Here is a 14,849-nt window from a genome sequence, read left to right as displayed (position 1 = left end):
CAGCAGTTTTAGCTTACGGCCATACCACCTTGGGCACGCCCGATCTCGTCTGATCTCGGAAGCTAAGCAGGGTCGGGCCTGGTTAGTACTTGGATGGGAGACCGCCTGGGAATACCAGGTGCTGTAAGCTTTTAAAAAAAAAAAAAGAGTGCCTGAGCTTCAAAAAGCCTTAAAAAGTCTCTGAGATTCTTCAGAAAGCATGAAAGAGTTTGAGTTTTTTCAAAAGTTGTTCTTAGTTTTCTTCACTAATGGTCTAACCTTTTAAATAGCCCAATTTTGGCAGCAGTATTCGCTTACGGCCATACCACCTTGGGCACGCCCGATCTCGTCTGATCTCGGAAGCTAAGCAGGGTCGGGCCTGGTTAGTACTTGGATGGGAGACCGCCTGGGAATACCAGGTGCTGTAATCTTTAAAAAAAAAAAAAAAAAAAAAAGAGTGCCTGAGCTTCAAAAAGCCTTAAAAAGTCTCTGAGATTCTTCAGAAAGCATGAAAGAGTTTGAGTTTTTTCAAAAGTTCTTCTTAGTCTTCTTCACTAATGGTCTAAGCTTTTAAATAAGGCCTGGTTAGTACTTGGATGGGAGGCCGCATGGGAATACTAGGTGTTGTAAGCTTTTTTAAGAAAAAAAAAAAAGAGTCCCTGAGCTTCTTCAAAAACCCTTAAAAAGTCTCTGAGATTCTTCAGAAAGCATGAAAGAGTTTGAGTTTTTTCAAAAGTTGTTCTTAGTTTTCTTCACTAATGGTCTAACCTTTTAAATAGCCCAATTTTGGCAGCAGTTTTCGCTTACGGCCATACCACCTTGGGCACGCCCGATCTCGTCTGATCTCGGAAGCTAAGCAGGGTCGGGCCTGGTTAGTACTTGGATGGGAGACCGCCTGGGAATACCAGGTGCTGTAAGCTTTTTTAAAAAAAAAAAAGAGTGCCTGAGCTTCAAAAAGCCTTAAAAAGTCTCTGAGATTCTTCAGAAAGCATGAAAGAGTTTGAGTTTTTTCAAAAGTTGTTCTTAGTTTTCTTCACTAATGGTCTAACCTTTTAAATAGCCCAATTTTGGCAGCAGTTTTCGCTTACGGCCATACCACCTTGGGCACGCCCGATCTCGTCTGATCTCGGAAGCTAAGCAGGGTCGGGCCTGGTTAGTACTTGGATGGGAGACCGCCTGGGAATACCAGGTGCTGTAAGCTTTTAAAAAAAAAAAAAAAAAAAAAAAAGAGTGCCTGAGCTTCAAAAAGCCTTAAAAAGTCTCTGAGATTCTTCAGAAAGCATGAAAGAGTTTGAGTTTTTTCAAAAGTTCTTCTTAGTCTTCTTCACTAATGGTCTAAGCTTTTAAATAAGGCCTGGTTAGTACTTGGATGGGAGGCCGCATGGGAATACTAGGTGTTGTAAGCTTTTTTAAGAAAAAAAAAAAAGAGTCCCTGAGCTTCTTCAAAAACCCTTAAAAAGTCTCTGAGATTCTTCAGAAAGCATGAAAGAGTTTGAGTTTTTTCAAAAGTTGTTCTTAGTTTTCTTCACTAATGGTCTAACCTTTTAAATAGCCCAATTTTGGCAGCAGTTTTCGCTTAAGGCCATACCACCTTGGGCACGCCCGATCTCGTCTGATCTCGGAAGCTAAGCAGGGTCGGGCCTGGTTAGTACTTGGATGGGAGACCGCCTGGGAATACCAGGTGCTGTAAGCTTTTAAAAAAAAAAAAAAGAGTGCCTGAGCTTCAAAAAGCCTTAAAAAGTCTCTGAGATTCTTCAGAAAGCATGAAAGAGTTTGAGTTTTTTCAAAAGTTCTTCTTAGTCTTCTTCACTAATGGTCTAAGCTTTTAAATAAGGCCTGGTTAGTACTTGGATGGGAGGCCGCATGGGAATACTAGGTGTTGTAAGCTTTTTTAAGAAAAAAAAAAAAGAGTCCCTGAGCTTCTTCAAAAACCCTTAAAAAGTCTCTGAGATTCTTCAGAAAGCATGAAAGAGTTTGAGTTTTTTCAAAAGTTGTTCTTAGTTTTCTTCACTAATGGTCTAACCTTTTAAATAGCCCAATTTTGGCAGCAGTTTTCGCTTACGGCCATACCACCTTGGGCACGCCCGATCTCGTCTGATCTCGGAAGCTAAGCAGGGTCGGGCCTGGTTAGTACTTGGATGGGAGACCGCCTGGGAATACCAGGTGCTGTAAGCTTTTAAAAAAAAAAAAAAGAGTGCCTGAGCTTCAAAAAGCCTTAAAAAGTCTCTGAGATTCTTCAGAAAGCATGAAAGAGTTTGAGTTTTTTCAAAAGTTGTTCTTAGTTTTCTTCACTAATGGTCTAACCTTTTAAATAGCCCAATTTTGGCAGCAGTATTCGCTTACGGCCATACCACCTTGGGCACGCCCGATCTCGTCTGATCTCGGAAGCTAAGCAGGGTCGGGCCTGGTTAGTACTTGGATGGGAGACCGCCTGGGAATACCAGGTGCTGTAAGCTTTTAAAAAAAAAAAAAAGAGTCCCTGAGCTTCAAAAAGCCTTAAAAAGTCTCTGAGATTCTTCAGAAAGCATGAAAGAGTTTGAGTTTTTTCAAAAGTTCTTCTTAGTCTTCTTCACTAATGGTCTAAGCTTTTAAATAAGGCCTGGTTAGTACTTGGATGGGAGGCCGCATGGGAATACTAGGTGTTGTAAGCTTTTTTAAGAAAAAAAAAAAAGAGTCCCTGAGCTTCTTCAAAAAGCCTTAAAAAGTCTCTGAGATTCTTCAGAAAGCATGAAAGAGCTTGAGTTTTTTCAAAAGTTGTTCTTAGTTTTCTTCACTAATGGTCTAACCTTTTAAATAGCCCAATTTTGGCAGCAGTTTTAGCTTACGGCCATACCACCTTGGGCACGCCCGATCTCGTCTGATCTCGGAAGCTAAGCAGGGTCGGGCCTGGTTAGTACTTGGATGGGAGACCGCCTGGGAATACCAGGTGCTGTAAGCTTTTAAAAAAAAAAAAAAGAGTGCCTGAGCTTCAAAAAGCCTTAAAAAGTCTCTGAGATTCTTCAGAAAGCATGAAAGAGTTTGAGTTTTTTCAAAAGTTGTTCTTAGTTTTCTTCACTAATGGTCTAACCTTTTAAATAGCCCAATTTTGGCAGCAGTATTCGCTTACGGCCATACCACCTTGGGCACGCCCGATCTCGTCTGATCTCGGAAGCTAAGCAGGGTCGGGCCTGGTTAGTACTTGGATGGGAGACCGCCTGGGAATACCAGGTGCTGTAAGCTTTTAAAAAAAAAAAAAAGAGTCCCTGAGCTTCAAAAAGCCTTAAAAAGTCTCTGAGATTCTTCAGAAAGCATGAAAGAGTTTGAGTTTTTTCAAAAGTTCTTCTTAGTCTTCTTCACTAATGGTCTAAGCTTTTAAATAAGGCCTGGTTAGTACTTGGATGGGAGGCCGCATGGGAATACTAGGTGTTGTAAGCTTTTTTAAGAAAAAAAAAAAAGAGTCCCTGAGCTTCTTCAAAAACCCTTAAAAAGTCTCTGAGATTCTTCAGAAAGCATGAAAGAGTTTGAGTTTTTTCAAAAGTTGTTCTTAGTTTTCTTCACTAATGGTCTAACCTTTTAAATAGCCCAATTTTGGCAGCAGTTTTCGCTTACGGCCATACCACCTTGGGCACGCCCGATCTCGTCTGATCTCGGAAGCTAAGCAGGGTCGGGCCTGGTTAGTACTTGGATGGGAGACCGCCTGGGAATACCAGGTGCTGTAAGCTTTTTAAAAAAAAAAAAGAGTGCCTGAGCTTCAAAAAGCCTTAAAAAGTCTCTGAGATTCTTCAGAAAGCATGAAAGAGTTTGAGTTTTTTCAAAAGTTGTTCTTAGTTTTCTTCACTAATGGTCTAACCTTTTAAATAGCCCAATTTTGGCAGCAGTATTCGCTTACGGCCATACCACCTTGGGCACGCCCGATCTCGTCTGATCTCGGAAGCTAAGCAGGGTCGGGCCTGGTTAGTACTTGGATGGGAGACCGCCTGGGAATACCAGGTGCTGTAAGCTTTTAAAAAAAAAAAAAAGAGTCCCTGAGCTTCAAAAAGCCTTAAAAAGTCTCTGAGATTCTTCAGAAAGCATGAAAGAGTTTGAGTTTTTTCAAAAGTTCTTCTTAGTCTTCTTCACTAATGGTCTAAGCTTTTAAATAAGGCCTGGTTAGTACTTGGATGGGAGGGCGCATGGGAATACTAGGTGTTGTAAGCTTTTTTAAGAAAAAAAAAAAAGAGTACCTGAGCTTCTTCAAAAAGCCTTAAAAAGTCTCTGAGATTCTTCAGAAAGCAAGAAAGAGCTTGAGTTTTTTCAAAAGTTGTTCTTAGTTTTCTTCACTAATGGTCTAACCTTTTAAATAGCCCAATTTTGGCAGCAGTTTTAGCTTACGGCCATACCACCTTGGGCACGCCCGATCTCGTCTGATCTCGGAAGCTAAGCAGGGTCGGGCCTGGTTAGTACTTGGATGGGAGACCGCCTGGGAATACCAGGTGCTGTAAGCTTTTAAAAAAAAAAAAAAGAGTCCCTGAGCTTCAAAAAGCCTTAAAAAGTCTCTGAGATTCTTCAGAAAGCATGAAAGAGTTTGAGTTTTTTCAAAAGTTGTTCTTAGTTTTCTTCACTAATGGTCTAACCTTTTAAATAGCCCAATTTTGGCAGCAGTTTTCGCTTACGGCCATACCACCTTGGGCACGCCCGATCTCGTCTGATCTCGGAAGCTAAGCAGGGTCGGGCCTGGTTAGTACTTGGATGGGAGACCGCCTGGGAATACCAGGTGCTGTAAGCTTTTAAAAAAAAAAAATAAAAAAAAAAGAGTGCCTGAGCTTCAAAAAGCCTTAAAAAGTCTCTGAGATTCTTCAGAAAGCATGAAAGAGTTTGAGTTTTTTCAAAAGTTCTTCTTAGTCTTCTTCACTAATGGTCTAAGCTTTTAAATAAGGCCTGGTTAGTACTTGGATGGGAGGCCGCATGGGAATACTAGGTGTTGTAAGCTTTTTTAAGAAAAAAAAAAAAGAGTCCCTGAGCTTCTTCAAAAAGCCTTAAAAAGTCTCTGAGATTCTTCAGAAAGCATGAAAGAGCTTGAGTTTTTTCAAAAGTTGTTCTTAGTTTTCTTCACTAATGGTCTAACCTTTTAAATAGCCCAATTTTGGCAGCAGTTTTAGCTTACGGCCATACCACCTTGGGCACGCCCGATCTCGTCTGATCTCGGAAGCTAAGCAGGGTCGGGCCTGGTTAGTACTTGGATGGGAGACCGCCTGGGAATACCAGGTGCTGTAAGCTTTTAAAAAAAAAAAAAGAGTGCCTGAGCTTCAAAAAGCCTTAAAAAGTCTCTGAGATTCTTCAGAAAGCATGAAAGAGTTTGAGTTTTTTCAAAAGTTGTTCTTAGTTTTCTTCACTAATGGTCTAACCTTTTAAATAGCCCAATTTTGGCAGCAGTATTCGCTTACGGCCATACCACCTTGGGCACGCCCGATCTCGTCTGATCTCGGAAGCTAAGCAGGGTCGGGCCTGGTTAGTACTTGGATGGGAGACCGCCTGGGAATACCAGGTGCTGTAATCTTTAAAAAAAAAAAAAAAAAAAAAAGAGTGCCTGAGCTTCAAAAAGCCTTAAAAAGTCTCTGAGATTCTTCAGAAAGCATGAAAGAGTTTGAGTTTTTTCAAAAGTTCTTCTTAGTCTTCTTCACTAATGGTCTAAGCTTTTAAATAAGGCCTGGTTAGTACTTGGATGGGAGGCCGCATGGGAATACTAGGTGTTGTAAGCTTTTTTAAGAAAAAAAAAAAAGAGTCCCTGAGCTTCTTCAAAAACCCTTAAAAAGTCTCTGAGATTCTTCAGAAAGCATGAAAGAGTTTGAGTTTTTTCAAAAGTTGTTCTTAGTTTTCTTCACTAATGGTCTAACCTTTTAAATAGCCCAATTTTGGCAGCAGTTTTCGCTTACGGCCATACCACCTTGGGCACGCCCGATCTCGTCTGATCTCGGAAGCTAAGCAGGGTCGGGCCTGGTTAGTACTTGGATGGGAGACCGCCTGGGAATACCAGGTGCTGTAAGCTTTTTTAAAAAAAAAAAAGAGTGCCTGAGCTTCAAAAAGCCTTAAAAAGTCTCTGAGATTCTTCAGAAAGCATGAAAGAGTTTGAGTTTTTTCAAAAGTTGTTCTTAGTTTTCTTCACTAATGGTCTAACCTTTTAAATAGCCCAATTTTGGCAGCAGTTTTCGCTTACGGCCATACCACCTTGGGCACGCCCGATCTCGTCTGATCTCGGAAGCTAAGCAGGGTCGGGCCTGGTTAGTACTTGGATGGGAGACCGCCTGGGAATACCAGGTGCTGTAAGCTTTTAAAAAAAAAAAAAAAAAAAAAAAAGAGTGCCTGAGCTTCAAAAAGCCTTAAAAAGTCTCTGAGATTCTTCAGAAAGCATGAAAGAGTTTGAGTTTTTTCAAAAGTTCTTCTTAGTCTTCTTCACTAATGGTCTAAGCTTTTAAATAAGGCCTGGTTAGTACTTGGATGGGAGGCCGCATGGGAATACTAGGTGTTGTAAGCTTTTTTAAGAAAAAAAAAAAAGAGTCCCTGAGCTTCTTCAAAAACCCTTAAAAAGTCTCTGAGATTCTTCAGAAAGCATGAAAGAGTTTGAGTTTTTTCAAAAGTTGTTCTTAGTTTTCTTCACTAATGGTCTAACCTTTTAAATAGCCCAATTTTGGCAGCAGTTTTCGCTTAAGGCCATACCACCTTGGGCACGCCCGATCTCGTCTGATCTCGGAAGCTAAGCAGGGTCGGGCCTGGTTAGTACTTGGATGGGAGACCGCCTGGGAATACCAGGTGCTGTAAGCTTTTAAAAAAAAAAAAAAGAGTGCCTGAGCTTCAAAAAGCCTTAAAAAGTCTCTGAGATTCTTCAGAAAGCATGAAAGAGTTTGAGTTTTTTCAAAAGTTCTTCTTAGTCTTCTTCACTAATGGTCTAAGCTTTTAAATAAGGCCTGGTTAGTACTTGGATGGGAGGCCGCATGGGAATACTAGGTGTTGTAAGCTTTTTTAAGAAAAAAAAAAAAGAGTCCCTGAGCTTCTTCAAAAACCCTTAAAAAGTCTCTGAGATTCTTCAGAAAGCATGAAAGAGTTTGAGTTTTTTCAAAAGTTGTTCTTAGTTTTCTTCACTAATGGTCTAACCTTTTAAATAGCCCAATTTTGGCAGCAGTTTTCGCTTACGGCCATACCACCTTGGGCACGCCCGATCTCGTCTGATCTCGGAAGCTAAGCAGGGTCGGGCCTGGTTAGTACTTGGATGGGAGACCGCCTGGGAATACCAGGTGCTGTAAGCTTTTAAAAAAAAAAAAAAGAGTGCCTGAGCTTCAAAAAGCCTTAAAAAGTCTCTGAGATTCTTCAGAAAGCATGAAAGAGTTTGAGTTTTTTCAAAAGTTGTTCTTAGTTTTCTTCACTAATGGTCTAACCTTTTAAATAGCCCAATTTTGGCAGCAGTATTCGCTTACGGCCATACCACCTTGGGCACGCCCGATCTCGTCTGATCTCGGAAGCTAAGCAGGGTCGGGCCTGGTTAGTACTTGGATGGGAGACCGCCTGGGAATACCAGGTGCTGTAAGCTTTTAAAAAAAAAAAAAAGAGTCCCTGAGCTTCAAAAAGCCTTAAAAAGTCTCTGAGATTCTTCAGAAAGCATGAAAGAGTTTGAGTTTTTTCAAAAGTTCTTCTTAGTCTTCTTCACTAATGGTCTAAGCTTTTAAATAAGGCCTGGTTAGTACTTGGATGGGAGGCCGCATGGGAATACTAGGTGTTGTAAGCTTTTTTAAGAAAAAAAAAAAAGAGTCCCTGAGCTTCTTCAAAAAGCCTTAAAAAGTCTCTGAGATTCTTCAGAAAGCATGAAAGAGCTTGAGTTTTTTCAAAAGTTGTTCTTAGTTTTCTTCACTAATGGTCTAACCTTTTAAATAGCCCAATTTTGGCAGCAGTTTTAGCTTACGGCCATACCACCTTGGGCACGCCCGATCTCGTCTGATCTCGGAAGCTAAGCAGGGTCGGGCCTGGTTAGTACTTGGATGGGAGACCGCCTGGGAATACCAGGTGCTGTAAGCTTTTAAAAAAAAAAAAAAGAGTGCCTGAGCTTCAAAAAGCCTTAAAAAGTCTCTGAGATTCTTCAGAAAGCATGAAAGAGTTTGAGTTTTTTCAAAAGTTGTTCTTAGTTTTCTTCACTAATGGTCTAACCTTTTAAATAGCCCAATTTTGGCAGCAGTATTCGCTTACGGCCATACCACCTTGGGCACGCCCGATCTCGTCTGATCTCGGAAGCTAAGCAGGGTCGGGCCTGGTTAGTACTTGGATGGGAGACCGCCTGGGAATACCAGGTGCTGTAAGCTTTTAAAAAAAAAAAAAAGAGTCCCTGAGCTTCAAAAAGCCTTAAAAAGTCTCTGAGATTCTTCAGAAAGCATGAAAGAGTTTGAGTTTTTTCAAAAGTTCTTCTTAGTCTTCTTCACTAATGGTCTAAGCTTTTAAATAAGGCCTGGTTAGTACTTGGATGGGAGGCCGCATGGGAATACTAGGTGTTGTAAGCTTTTTTAAGAAAAAAAAAAAAGAGTCCCTGAGCTTCTTCAAAAAGCCTTAAAAAGTCTCTGAGATTCTTCAGAAAGCATGAAAGAGCTTGAGTTTTTTCAAAAGTTGTTCTTAGTTTTCTTCACTAATGGTCTAACCTTTTAAATAGCCCAATTTTGGCAGCAGTTTTAGCTTACGGCCATACCACCTTGGGCACGCCCGATCTCGTCTGATCTCGGAAGCTAAGCAGGGTCGGGCCTGGTTAGTACTTGGATGGGAGACCGCCTGGGAATACCAGGTGCTGTAAGCTTTTAAAAAAAAAAAATAAAAAAAAAAGAGTGCCTGAGCTTCAAAAAGCCTTAAAAAGTCTCTGAGATTCTTCAGAAAGCATGAAAGAGTTTGAGTTTTTTCAAAAGTTCTTCTTAGTCTTCTTCACTAATGGTCTAAGCTTTTAAATAAGGCCTGGTTAGTACTTGGATGGGAGGCCGCATGGGAATACTAGGTGTTGTAAGCTTTTTTAAGAAAAAAAAAAAAGAGTCCCTGAGCTTCTTCAAAAAGCCTTAAAAAGTCTCTGAGATTCTTCAGAAAGCATGAAAGAGCTTGAGTTTTTTCAAAAGTTGTTCTTAGTTTTCTTCACTAATGGTCTAACCTTTTAAATAGCCCAATTTTGGCAGCAGTTTTAGCTTACGGCCATACCACCTTGGGCACGCCCGATCTCGTCTGATCTCGGAAGCTAAGCAGGGTCGGGCCTGGTTAGTACTTGGATGGGAGACCGCCTGGGAATACCAGGTGCTGTAAGCTTTTAAAAAAAAAAAAATAAAAAAAAAGAGTGCCTGAGCTTCAAAAAGCCTTAAAAAGTCTCTGAGATTCTTCAGAAAGCATGAAAGAGTTTGAGTTTTTTCAAAAGTTCTTCTTAGTCTTCTTCACTAATGGTCTAAGCTTTTAAATAAGGCCTGGTTAGTACTTGGATGGGAGGCCGCATGGGAATACTAGGTGTTGTAAGCTTTTTTAAGAAAAAAAAAAAAGAGTCCCTGAGCTTCTTCAAAAACCCTTAAAAAGTCTCTGAGATTCTTCAGAAAGCATGAAAGAGTTTGAGTTTTTTCAAAAGTTGTTCTTAGTTTTCTTCACTAATGGTCTAACCTTTTAAATAGCCCAATTTTGGCAGCAGTTTTCGCTTACGGCCATACCACCTTGGGCACGCCCGATCTCGTCTGATCTCGGAAGCTAAGCAGGGTCGGGCCTGGTTAGTACTTGGATGGGAGACCGCCTGGGAATACCAGGTGCTGTAAGCTTTTTAAAAAAAAAAAAAGAGTGCCTGAGCTTCAAAAAGCCTTAAAAAGTCTCTGAGATTCTTCAGAAAGCATGAAAGAGTTTGAGTTTTTTCAAAAGTTGTTCTTAGTTTTCTTCACTAATGGTCTAACCTTTTAAATAGCCCAATTTTGGCAGCAGTTTTCGCTTACGGCCATACCACCTTGGGCACGCCCGATCTCGTCTGATCTCGGAAGCTAAGCAGGGTCGGGCCTGGTTAGTACTTGGATGGGAGACCGCCTGGGAATACCAGGTGCTGTAAGCTTTTAAAAAAAAAAAAAAGAGTCCCTGAGCTTCAAAAAGCCTTAAAAAGTCTCTGAGATTCTTCAGAAAGCATGAAAGAGTTTGAGTTTTTTCAAAAGTTCTTCTTAGTCTTCTTCACTAATGGTCTAAGCTTTTAAATAAGGCCTGGTTAGTACTTGGATGGGAGGCCGCATGGGAATACTAGGTGTTGTAAGCTTTTTTAAGAAAAAAAAAAAAGAGTCCCTGAGCTTCTTCAAAAACCCTTAAAAAGTCTCTGAGATTCTTCAGAAAGCATGAAAGAGTTTGAGTTTTTTCAAAAGTTGTTCTTAGTTTTCTTCACTAATGGTCTAACCTTTTAAATAGCCCAATTTTGGCAGCAGTTTTCGCTTACGGCCATACCACCTTGGGCACGCCCGATCTCGTCTGATCTCGGAAGCTAAGCAGGGTCGGGCCTGGTTAGTACTTGGATGGGAGACCGCCTGGGAATACCAGGTGCTGTAAGCTTTTTAAAAAAAAAAAAGAGTGCCTGAGCTTCAAAAAGCCTTAAAAAGTCTCTGAGATTCTTCAGAAAGCATGAAAGAGTTTGAGTTTTTTCAAAAGTTGTTCTTAGTTTTCTTCACTAATGGTCTAACCTTTTAAATAGCCCAATTTTGGCAGCAGTATTCGCTTACGGCCATACCACCTTGGGCACGCCCGATCTCGTCTGATCTCGGAAGCTAAGCAGGGTCGGGCCTGGTTAGTACTTGGATGGGAGACCGCCTGGGAATACCAGGTGCTGTAAGCTTTTAAAAAAAAAAAAAAGAGTCCCTGAGCTTCAAAAAGCCTTAAAAAGTCTCTGAGATTCTTCAGAAAGCATGAAAGAGTTTGAGTTTTTTCAAAAGTTCTTCTTAGTCTTCTTCACTAATGGTCTAAGCTTTTAAATAAGGCCTGGTTAGTACTTGGATGGGAGGGCGCATGGGAATACTAGGTGTTGTAAGCTTTTTTAAGAAAAAAAAAAAAGAGTCCCTGAGCTTCTTCAAAAAGCCTTAAAAAGTCTCTGAGATTCTTCAGAAAGCAAGAAAGAGCTTGAGTTTTTTCAAAAGTTGTTCTTAGTTTTCTTCACTAATGGTCTAACCTTTTAAATAGCCCAATTTTGGCAGCAGTTTTAGCTTACGGCCATACCACCTTGGGCACGCCCGATCTCGTCTGATCTCGGAAGCTAAGCAGGGTCGGGCCTGGTTAGTACTTGGATGGGAGACCGCCTGGGAATACCAGGTGCTGTAAGCTTTTAAAAAAAAAAAAAAGAGTCCCTGAGCTTCAAAAAGCCTTAAAAAGTCTCTGAGATTCTTCAGAAAGCATGAAAGAGTTTGAGTTTTTTCAAAAGTTGTTCTTAGTTTTCTTCACTAATGGTCTAACCTTTTAAATAGCCCAATTTTGGCAGCAGTTTTCGCTTACGGCCATACCACCTTGGGCACGCCCGATCTCGTCTGATCTCGGAAGCTAAGCAGGGTCGGGCCTGGTTAGTACTTGGATGGGAGACCGCCTGGGAATACCAGGTGCTGTAAGCTTTTAAAAAAAAAAAATAAAAAAAAAAGAGTGCCTGAGCTTCAAAAAGCCTTAAAAAGTCTCTGAGATTCTTCAGAAAGCATGAAAGAGTTTGAGTTTTTTCAAAAGTTCTTCTTAGTCTTCTTCACTAATGGTCTAAGCTTTTAAATAAGGCCTGGTTAGTACTTGGATGGGAGGCCGCATGGGAATACTAGGTGTTGTAAGCTTTTTTAAGAAAAAAAAAAAAGAGTCCCTGAGCTTCTTCAAAAAGCCTTAAAAAGTCTCTGAGATTCTTCAGAAAGCATGAAAGAGCTTGAGTTTTTTCAAAAGTTGTTCTTAGTTTTCTTCACTAATGGTCTAACCTTTTAAATAGCCCAATTTTGGCAGCAGTTTTAGCTTACGGCCATACCACCTTGGGCACGCCCGATCTCGTCTGATCTCGGAAGCTAAGCAGGGTCGGGCCTGGTTAGTACTTGGATGGGAGACCGCCTGGGAATACCAGGTGCTGTAAGCTTTTAAAAAAAAAAAAAGAGTGCCTGAGCTTCAAAAAGCCTTAAAAAGTCTCTGAGATTCTTCAGAAAGCATGAAAGAGTTTGAGTTTTTTCAAAAGTTGTTCTTAGTTTTCTTCACTAATGGTCTAACCTTTTAAATAGCCCAATTTTGGCAGCAGTATTCGCTTACGGCCATACCACCTTGGGCACGCCCGATCTCGTCTGATCTCGGAAGCTAAGCAGGGTCGGGCCTGGTTAGTACTTGGATGGGAGACCGCCTGGGAATACCAGGTGCTGTAATCTTTAAAAAAAAAAAAAAAAAAAAAAGAGTGCCTGAGCTTCAAAAAGCCTTAAAAAGTCTCTGAGATTCTTCAGAAAGCATGAAAGAGTTTGAGTTTTTTCAAAAGTTCTTCTTAGTCTTCTTCACTAATGGTCTAAGCTTTTAAATAAGGCCTGGTTAGTACTTGGATGGGAGGCCGCATGGGAATACTAGGTGTTGTAAGCTTTTTTAAGAAAAAAAAAAAAGAGTCCCTGAGCTTCTTCAAAAACCCTTAAAAAGTCTCTGAGATTCTTCAGAAAGCATGAAAGAGTTTGAGTTTTTTCAAAAGTTGTTCTTAGTTTTCTTCACTAATGGTCTAACCTTTTAAATAGCCCAATTTTGGCAGCAGTTTTCGCTTACGGCCATACCACCTTGGGCACGCCCGATCTCGTCTGATCTCGGAAGCTAAGCAGGGTCGGGCCTGGTTAGTACTTGGATGGGAGACCGCCTGGGAATACCAGGTGCTGTAAGCTTTTTTAAAAAAAAAAAAGAGTGCCTGAGCTTCAAAAAGCCTTAAAAAGTCTCTGAGATTCTTCAGAAAGCATGAAAGAGTTTGAGTTTTTTCAAAAGTTGTTCTTAGTTTTCTTCACTAATGGTCTAACCTTTTAAATAGCCCAATTTTGGCAGCAGTTTTCGCTTACGGCCATACCACCTTGGGCACGCCCGATCTCGTCTGATCTCGGAAGCTAAGCAGGGTCGGGCCTGGTTAGTACTTGGATGGGAGACCGCCTGGGAATACCAGGTGCTGTAAGCTTTTAAAAAAAAAAAAAAAAAAAAAAAGAGTGCCTGAGCTTCAAAAAGCCTTAAAAAGTCTCTGAGATTCTTCAGAAAGCATGAAAGAGTTTGAGTTTTTTCAAAAGTTCTTCTTAGTCTTCTTCACTAATGGTCTAAGCTTTTAAATAAGGCCTGGTTAGTACTTGGATGGGAGGCCGCATGGGAATACTAGGTGTTGTAAGCTTTTTTAAGAAAAAAAAAAAAGAGTCCCTGAGCTTCTTCAAAAACCCTTAAAAAGTCTCTGAGATTCTTCAGAAAGCATGAAAGAGTTTGAGTTTTTTCAAAAGTTGTTCTTAGTTTTCTTCACTAATGGTCTAACCTTTTAAATAGCCCAATTTTGGCAGCAGTTTTCGCTTAAGGCCATACCACCTTGGGCACGCCCGATCTCGTCTGATCTCGGAAGCTAAGCAGGGTCGGGCCTGGTTAGTACTTGGATGGGAGACCGCCTGGGAATACCAGGTGCTGTAAGCTTTTAAAAAAAAAAAAAAGAGTGCCTGAGCTTCAAAAAGCCTTAAAAAGTCTCTGAGATTCTTCAGAAAGCATGAAAGAGTTTGAGTTTTTTCAAAAGTTCTTCTTAGTCTTCTTCACTAATGGTCTAAGCTTTTAAATAAGGCCTGGTTAGTACTTGGATGGGAGGCCGCATGGGAATACTAGGTGTTGTAAGCTTTTTTAAGAAAAAAAAAAAAGAGTCCCTGAGCTTCTTCAAAAACCCTTAAAAAGTCTCTGAGATTCTTCAGAAAGCATGAAAGAGTTTGAGTTTTTTCAAAAGTTGTTCTTAGTTTTCTTCACTAATGGTCTAACCTTTTAAATAGCCCAATTTTGGCAGCAGTTTTCGCTTACGGCCATACCACCTTGGGCACGCCCGATCTCGTCTGATCTCGGAAGCTAAGCAGGGTCGGGCCTGGTTAGTACTTGGATGGGAGACCGCCTGGGAATACCAGGTGCTGTAAGCTTTTAAAAAAAAAAAAAAGAGTGCCTGAGCTTCAAAAAGCCTTAAAAAGTCTCTGAGATTCTTCAGAAAGCATGAAAGAGTTTGAGTTTTTTCAAAAGTTGTTCTTAGTTTTCTTCACTAATGGTCTAACCTTTTAAATAGCCCAATTTTGGCAGCAGTATTCGCTTACGGCCATACCACCTTGGGCACGCCCGATCTCGTCTGATCTCGGAAGCTAAGCAGGGTCGGGCCTGGTTAGTACTTGGATGGGAGACCGCCTGGGAATACCAGGTGCTGTAAGCTTTTAAAAAAAAAAAAAAGAGTCCCTGAGCTTCAAAAAGCCTTAAAAAGTCTCTGAGATTCTTCAGAAAGCATGAAAGAGTTTGAGTTTTTTCAAAAGTTCTTCTTAGTCTTCTTCACTAATGGTCTAAGCTTTTAAATAAGGCCTGGTTAGTACTTGGATGGGAGGCCGCATGGGAATACTAGGTGTTGTAAGCTTTTTTAAGAAAAAAAAAAAAGAGTCCCTGAGCTTCTTCAAAAAGCCTTAAAAAGTCTCTGAGATTCTTCAGAAAGCATGAAAGAGCTTGAGTTTTTTCAAAAGTTGTTCTTAGTTTTCTTCACTAATGGTCTAACCTTTTAAATAGCCCAATTTTGGCAGCAGTTTTAGCTTACGGCCATACCACCTTGGGCACGCCCGATCTCGTCTGATCTCGGAAGCTAAGCAGGGTCGGGCCTGGTTAGTACTTGGATGGGAGACCGCCTGGGAATACCAGGTGCTGTAAGCTTTTAAAAAAAAAAAAAAGAG

General features: G+C 40.8%; 38 non-coding genes across 38 annotated transcripts; all 38 read left to right on the top strand.

The window, feature by feature from the left end:
- The first annotated feature begins 11 nt into the window (after window positions 1-11).
- Window positions 12-130, top strand: LOC143726564 (5S ribosomal RNA). Its single transcript, XR_013198807.1, has one exon. It is a non-coding gene; the product is annotated as a 5S ribosomal RNA (ribosomal RNA).
- Window positions 131-291: 161 nt separating this feature from the next.
- Window positions 292-410, top strand: LOC143726248 (5S ribosomal RNA). The gene has a single exon (XR_013198500.1). It is a non-coding gene; the product is annotated as a 5S ribosomal RNA (ribosomal RNA).
- Window positions 411-780: 370 nt separating this feature from the next.
- On the top strand, window positions 781-899 carry LOC143726553 (5S ribosomal RNA). The gene has a single exon (XR_013198793.1). It is a non-coding gene; the product is annotated as a 5S ribosomal RNA (ribosomal RNA).
- A 162-nt stretch (window positions 900-1,061) lies between these two features.
- Window positions 1,062-1,180, top strand: LOC143726542 (5S ribosomal RNA). The gene has a single exon (XR_013198782.1). It is a non-coding gene; the product is annotated as a 5S ribosomal RNA (ribosomal RNA).
- Window positions 1,181-1,553: 373 nt separating this feature from the next.
- Window positions 1,554-1,672, top strand: LOC143726354 (5S ribosomal RNA). The gene has a single exon (XR_013198603.1). It is a non-coding gene; the product is annotated as a 5S ribosomal RNA (ribosomal RNA).
- A 363-nt stretch (window positions 1,673-2,035) lies between these two features.
- On the top strand, window positions 2,036-2,154 carry LOC143726531 (5S ribosomal RNA). Its single transcript, XR_013198771.1, has one exon. It is a non-coding gene; the product is annotated as a 5S ribosomal RNA (ribosomal RNA).
- A 162-nt stretch (window positions 2,155-2,316) lies between these two features.
- LOC143726519 (5S ribosomal RNA) lies at window positions 2,317-2,435 on the top strand. The gene has a single exon (XR_013198760.1). It is a non-coding gene; the product is annotated as a 5S ribosomal RNA (ribosomal RNA).
- Window positions 2,436-2,798: 363 nt separating this feature from the next.
- On the top strand, window positions 2,799-2,917 carry LOC143726518 (5S ribosomal RNA). The gene has a single exon (XR_013198759.1). It is a non-coding gene; the product is annotated as a 5S ribosomal RNA (ribosomal RNA).
- Window positions 2,918-3,079: 162 nt separating this feature from the next.
- On the top strand, window positions 3,080-3,198 carry LOC143726517 (5S ribosomal RNA). Its single transcript, XR_013198758.1, has one exon. It is a non-coding gene; the product is annotated as a 5S ribosomal RNA (ribosomal RNA).
- A 363-nt stretch (window positions 3,199-3,561) lies between these two features.
- Window positions 3,562-3,680, top strand: LOC143726516 (5S ribosomal RNA). The gene has a single exon (XR_013198757.1). It is a non-coding gene; the product is annotated as a 5S ribosomal RNA (ribosomal RNA).
- Window positions 3,681-3,841: 161 nt separating this feature from the next.
- On the top strand, window positions 3,842-3,960 carry LOC143726515 (5S ribosomal RNA). The gene has a single exon (XR_013198756.1). It is a non-coding gene; the product is annotated as a 5S ribosomal RNA (ribosomal RNA).
- Window positions 3,961-4,323: 363 nt separating this feature from the next.
- On the top strand, window positions 4,324-4,442 carry LOC143726514 (5S ribosomal RNA). Its single transcript, XR_013198755.1, has one exon. It is a non-coding gene; the product is annotated as a 5S ribosomal RNA (ribosomal RNA).
- Window positions 4,443-4,604: 162 nt separating this feature from the next.
- On the top strand, window positions 4,605-4,723 carry LOC143726512 (5S ribosomal RNA). The gene has a single exon (XR_013198753.1). It is a non-coding gene; the product is annotated as a 5S ribosomal RNA (ribosomal RNA).
- Window positions 4,724-5,095: 372 nt separating this feature from the next.
- LOC143726511 (5S ribosomal RNA) lies at window positions 5,096-5,214 on the top strand. The gene has a single exon (XR_013198752.1). It is a non-coding gene; the product is annotated as a 5S ribosomal RNA (ribosomal RNA).
- A 161-nt stretch (window positions 5,215-5,375) lies between these two features.
- Window positions 5,376-5,494, top strand: LOC143726246 (5S ribosomal RNA). The gene has a single exon (XR_013198498.1). It is a non-coding gene; the product is annotated as a 5S ribosomal RNA (ribosomal RNA).
- A 370-nt stretch (window positions 5,495-5,864) lies between these two features.
- LOC143726510 (5S ribosomal RNA) lies at window positions 5,865-5,983 on the top strand. Its single transcript, XR_013198751.1, has one exon. It is a non-coding gene; the product is annotated as a 5S ribosomal RNA (ribosomal RNA).
- Window positions 5,984-6,145: 162 nt separating this feature from the next.
- On the top strand, window positions 6,146-6,264 carry LOC143726509 (5S ribosomal RNA). Its single transcript, XR_013198750.1, has one exon. It is a non-coding gene; the product is annotated as a 5S ribosomal RNA (ribosomal RNA).
- A 373-nt stretch (window positions 6,265-6,637) lies between these two features.
- On the top strand, window positions 6,638-6,756 carry LOC143726353 (5S ribosomal RNA). Its single transcript, XR_013198602.1, has one exon. It is a non-coding gene; the product is annotated as a 5S ribosomal RNA (ribosomal RNA).
- A 363-nt stretch (window positions 6,757-7,119) lies between these two features.
- Window positions 7,120-7,238, top strand: LOC143726508 (5S ribosomal RNA). Its single transcript, XR_013198749.1, has one exon. It is a non-coding gene; the product is annotated as a 5S ribosomal RNA (ribosomal RNA).
- A 162-nt stretch (window positions 7,239-7,400) lies between these two features.
- LOC143726507 (5S ribosomal RNA) lies at window positions 7,401-7,519 on the top strand. The gene has a single exon (XR_013198748.1). It is a non-coding gene; the product is annotated as a 5S ribosomal RNA (ribosomal RNA).
- A 363-nt stretch (window positions 7,520-7,882) lies between these two features.
- LOC143726506 (5S ribosomal RNA) lies at window positions 7,883-8,001 on the top strand. The gene has a single exon (XR_013198747.1). It is a non-coding gene; the product is annotated as a 5S ribosomal RNA (ribosomal RNA).
- A 162-nt stretch (window positions 8,002-8,163) lies between these two features.
- Window positions 8,164-8,282, top strand: LOC143726505 (5S ribosomal RNA). Its single transcript, XR_013198746.1, has one exon. It is a non-coding gene; the product is annotated as a 5S ribosomal RNA (ribosomal RNA).
- Window positions 8,283-8,645: 363 nt separating this feature from the next.
- On the top strand, window positions 8,646-8,764 carry LOC143726504 (5S ribosomal RNA). The gene has a single exon (XR_013198745.1). It is a non-coding gene; the product is annotated as a 5S ribosomal RNA (ribosomal RNA).
- Window positions 8,765-9,136: 372 nt separating this feature from the next.
- LOC143726503 (5S ribosomal RNA) lies at window positions 9,137-9,255 on the top strand. Its single transcript, XR_013198744.1, has one exon. It is a non-coding gene; the product is annotated as a 5S ribosomal RNA (ribosomal RNA).
- Window positions 9,256-9,627: 372 nt separating this feature from the next.
- On the top strand, window positions 9,628-9,746 carry LOC143726501 (5S ribosomal RNA). Its single transcript, XR_013198742.1, has one exon. It is a non-coding gene; the product is annotated as a 5S ribosomal RNA (ribosomal RNA).
- Window positions 9,747-9,908: 162 nt separating this feature from the next.
- Window positions 9,909-10,027, top strand: LOC143726500 (5S ribosomal RNA). The gene has a single exon (XR_013198741.1). It is a non-coding gene; the product is annotated as a 5S ribosomal RNA (ribosomal RNA).
- A 363-nt stretch (window positions 10,028-10,390) lies between these two features.
- Window positions 10,391-10,509, top strand: LOC143726499 (5S ribosomal RNA). The gene has a single exon (XR_013198740.1). It is a non-coding gene; the product is annotated as a 5S ribosomal RNA (ribosomal RNA).
- A 161-nt stretch (window positions 10,510-10,670) lies between these two features.
- On the top strand, window positions 10,671-10,789 carry LOC143726498 (5S ribosomal RNA). Its single transcript, XR_013198739.1, has one exon. It is a non-coding gene; the product is annotated as a 5S ribosomal RNA (ribosomal RNA).
- Window positions 10,790-11,152: 363 nt separating this feature from the next.
- LOC143726497 (5S ribosomal RNA) lies at window positions 11,153-11,271 on the top strand. The gene has a single exon (XR_013198738.1). It is a non-coding gene; the product is annotated as a 5S ribosomal RNA (ribosomal RNA).
- Window positions 11,272-11,433: 162 nt separating this feature from the next.
- On the top strand, window positions 11,434-11,552 carry LOC143726496 (5S ribosomal RNA). Its single transcript, XR_013198737.1, has one exon. It is a non-coding gene; the product is annotated as a 5S ribosomal RNA (ribosomal RNA).
- Window positions 11,553-11,924: 372 nt separating this feature from the next.
- On the top strand, window positions 11,925-12,043 carry LOC143726495 (5S ribosomal RNA). Its single transcript, XR_013198736.1, has one exon. It is a non-coding gene; the product is annotated as a 5S ribosomal RNA (ribosomal RNA).
- Window positions 12,044-12,204: 161 nt separating this feature from the next.
- LOC143726244 (5S ribosomal RNA) lies at window positions 12,205-12,323 on the top strand. Its single transcript, XR_013198497.1, has one exon. It is a non-coding gene; the product is annotated as a 5S ribosomal RNA (ribosomal RNA).
- A 370-nt stretch (window positions 12,324-12,693) lies between these two features.
- On the top strand, window positions 12,694-12,812 carry LOC143726494 (5S ribosomal RNA). The gene has a single exon (XR_013198735.1). It is a non-coding gene; the product is annotated as a 5S ribosomal RNA (ribosomal RNA).
- Window positions 12,813-12,974: 162 nt separating this feature from the next.
- On the top strand, window positions 12,975-13,093 carry LOC143726492 (5S ribosomal RNA). Its single transcript, XR_013198734.1, has one exon. It is a non-coding gene; the product is annotated as a 5S ribosomal RNA (ribosomal RNA).
- A 372-nt stretch (window positions 13,094-13,465) lies between these two features.
- Window positions 13,466-13,584, top strand: LOC143726352 (5S ribosomal RNA). The gene has a single exon (XR_013198601.1). It is a non-coding gene; the product is annotated as a 5S ribosomal RNA (ribosomal RNA).
- Window positions 13,585-13,947: 363 nt separating this feature from the next.
- On the top strand, window positions 13,948-14,066 carry LOC143726491 (5S ribosomal RNA). Its single transcript, XR_013198733.1, has one exon. It is a non-coding gene; the product is annotated as a 5S ribosomal RNA (ribosomal RNA).
- Window positions 14,067-14,228: 162 nt separating this feature from the next.
- Window positions 14,229-14,347, top strand: LOC143726489 (5S ribosomal RNA). Its single transcript, XR_013198731.1, has one exon. It is a non-coding gene; the product is annotated as a 5S ribosomal RNA (ribosomal RNA).
- A 363-nt stretch (window positions 14,348-14,710) lies between these two features.
- Window positions 14,711-14,829, top strand: LOC143726488 (5S ribosomal RNA). The gene has a single exon (XR_013198730.1). It is a non-coding gene; the product is annotated as a 5S ribosomal RNA (ribosomal RNA).
- Window positions 14,830-14,849: the final 20 nt, after the last annotated feature.

The sequence above is a fragment of the Siphateles boraxobius genome, unplaced genomic scaffold (genome assembly GCF_051911475.1).
Source record: "Siphateles boraxobius isolate OS27281-9 unplaced genomic scaffold, OSU_SipBor_1 77, whole genome shotgun sequence".
In the NCBI taxonomy this organism is placed as follows: Eukaryota; Metazoa; Chordata; class Actinopteri; order Cypriniformes; family Leuciscidae; genus Siphateles; species Siphateles boraxobius.
Note: the sequence above shows the minus strand (reverse complement) of the source record. Positions and strands in the feature narration are given on the sequence as shown.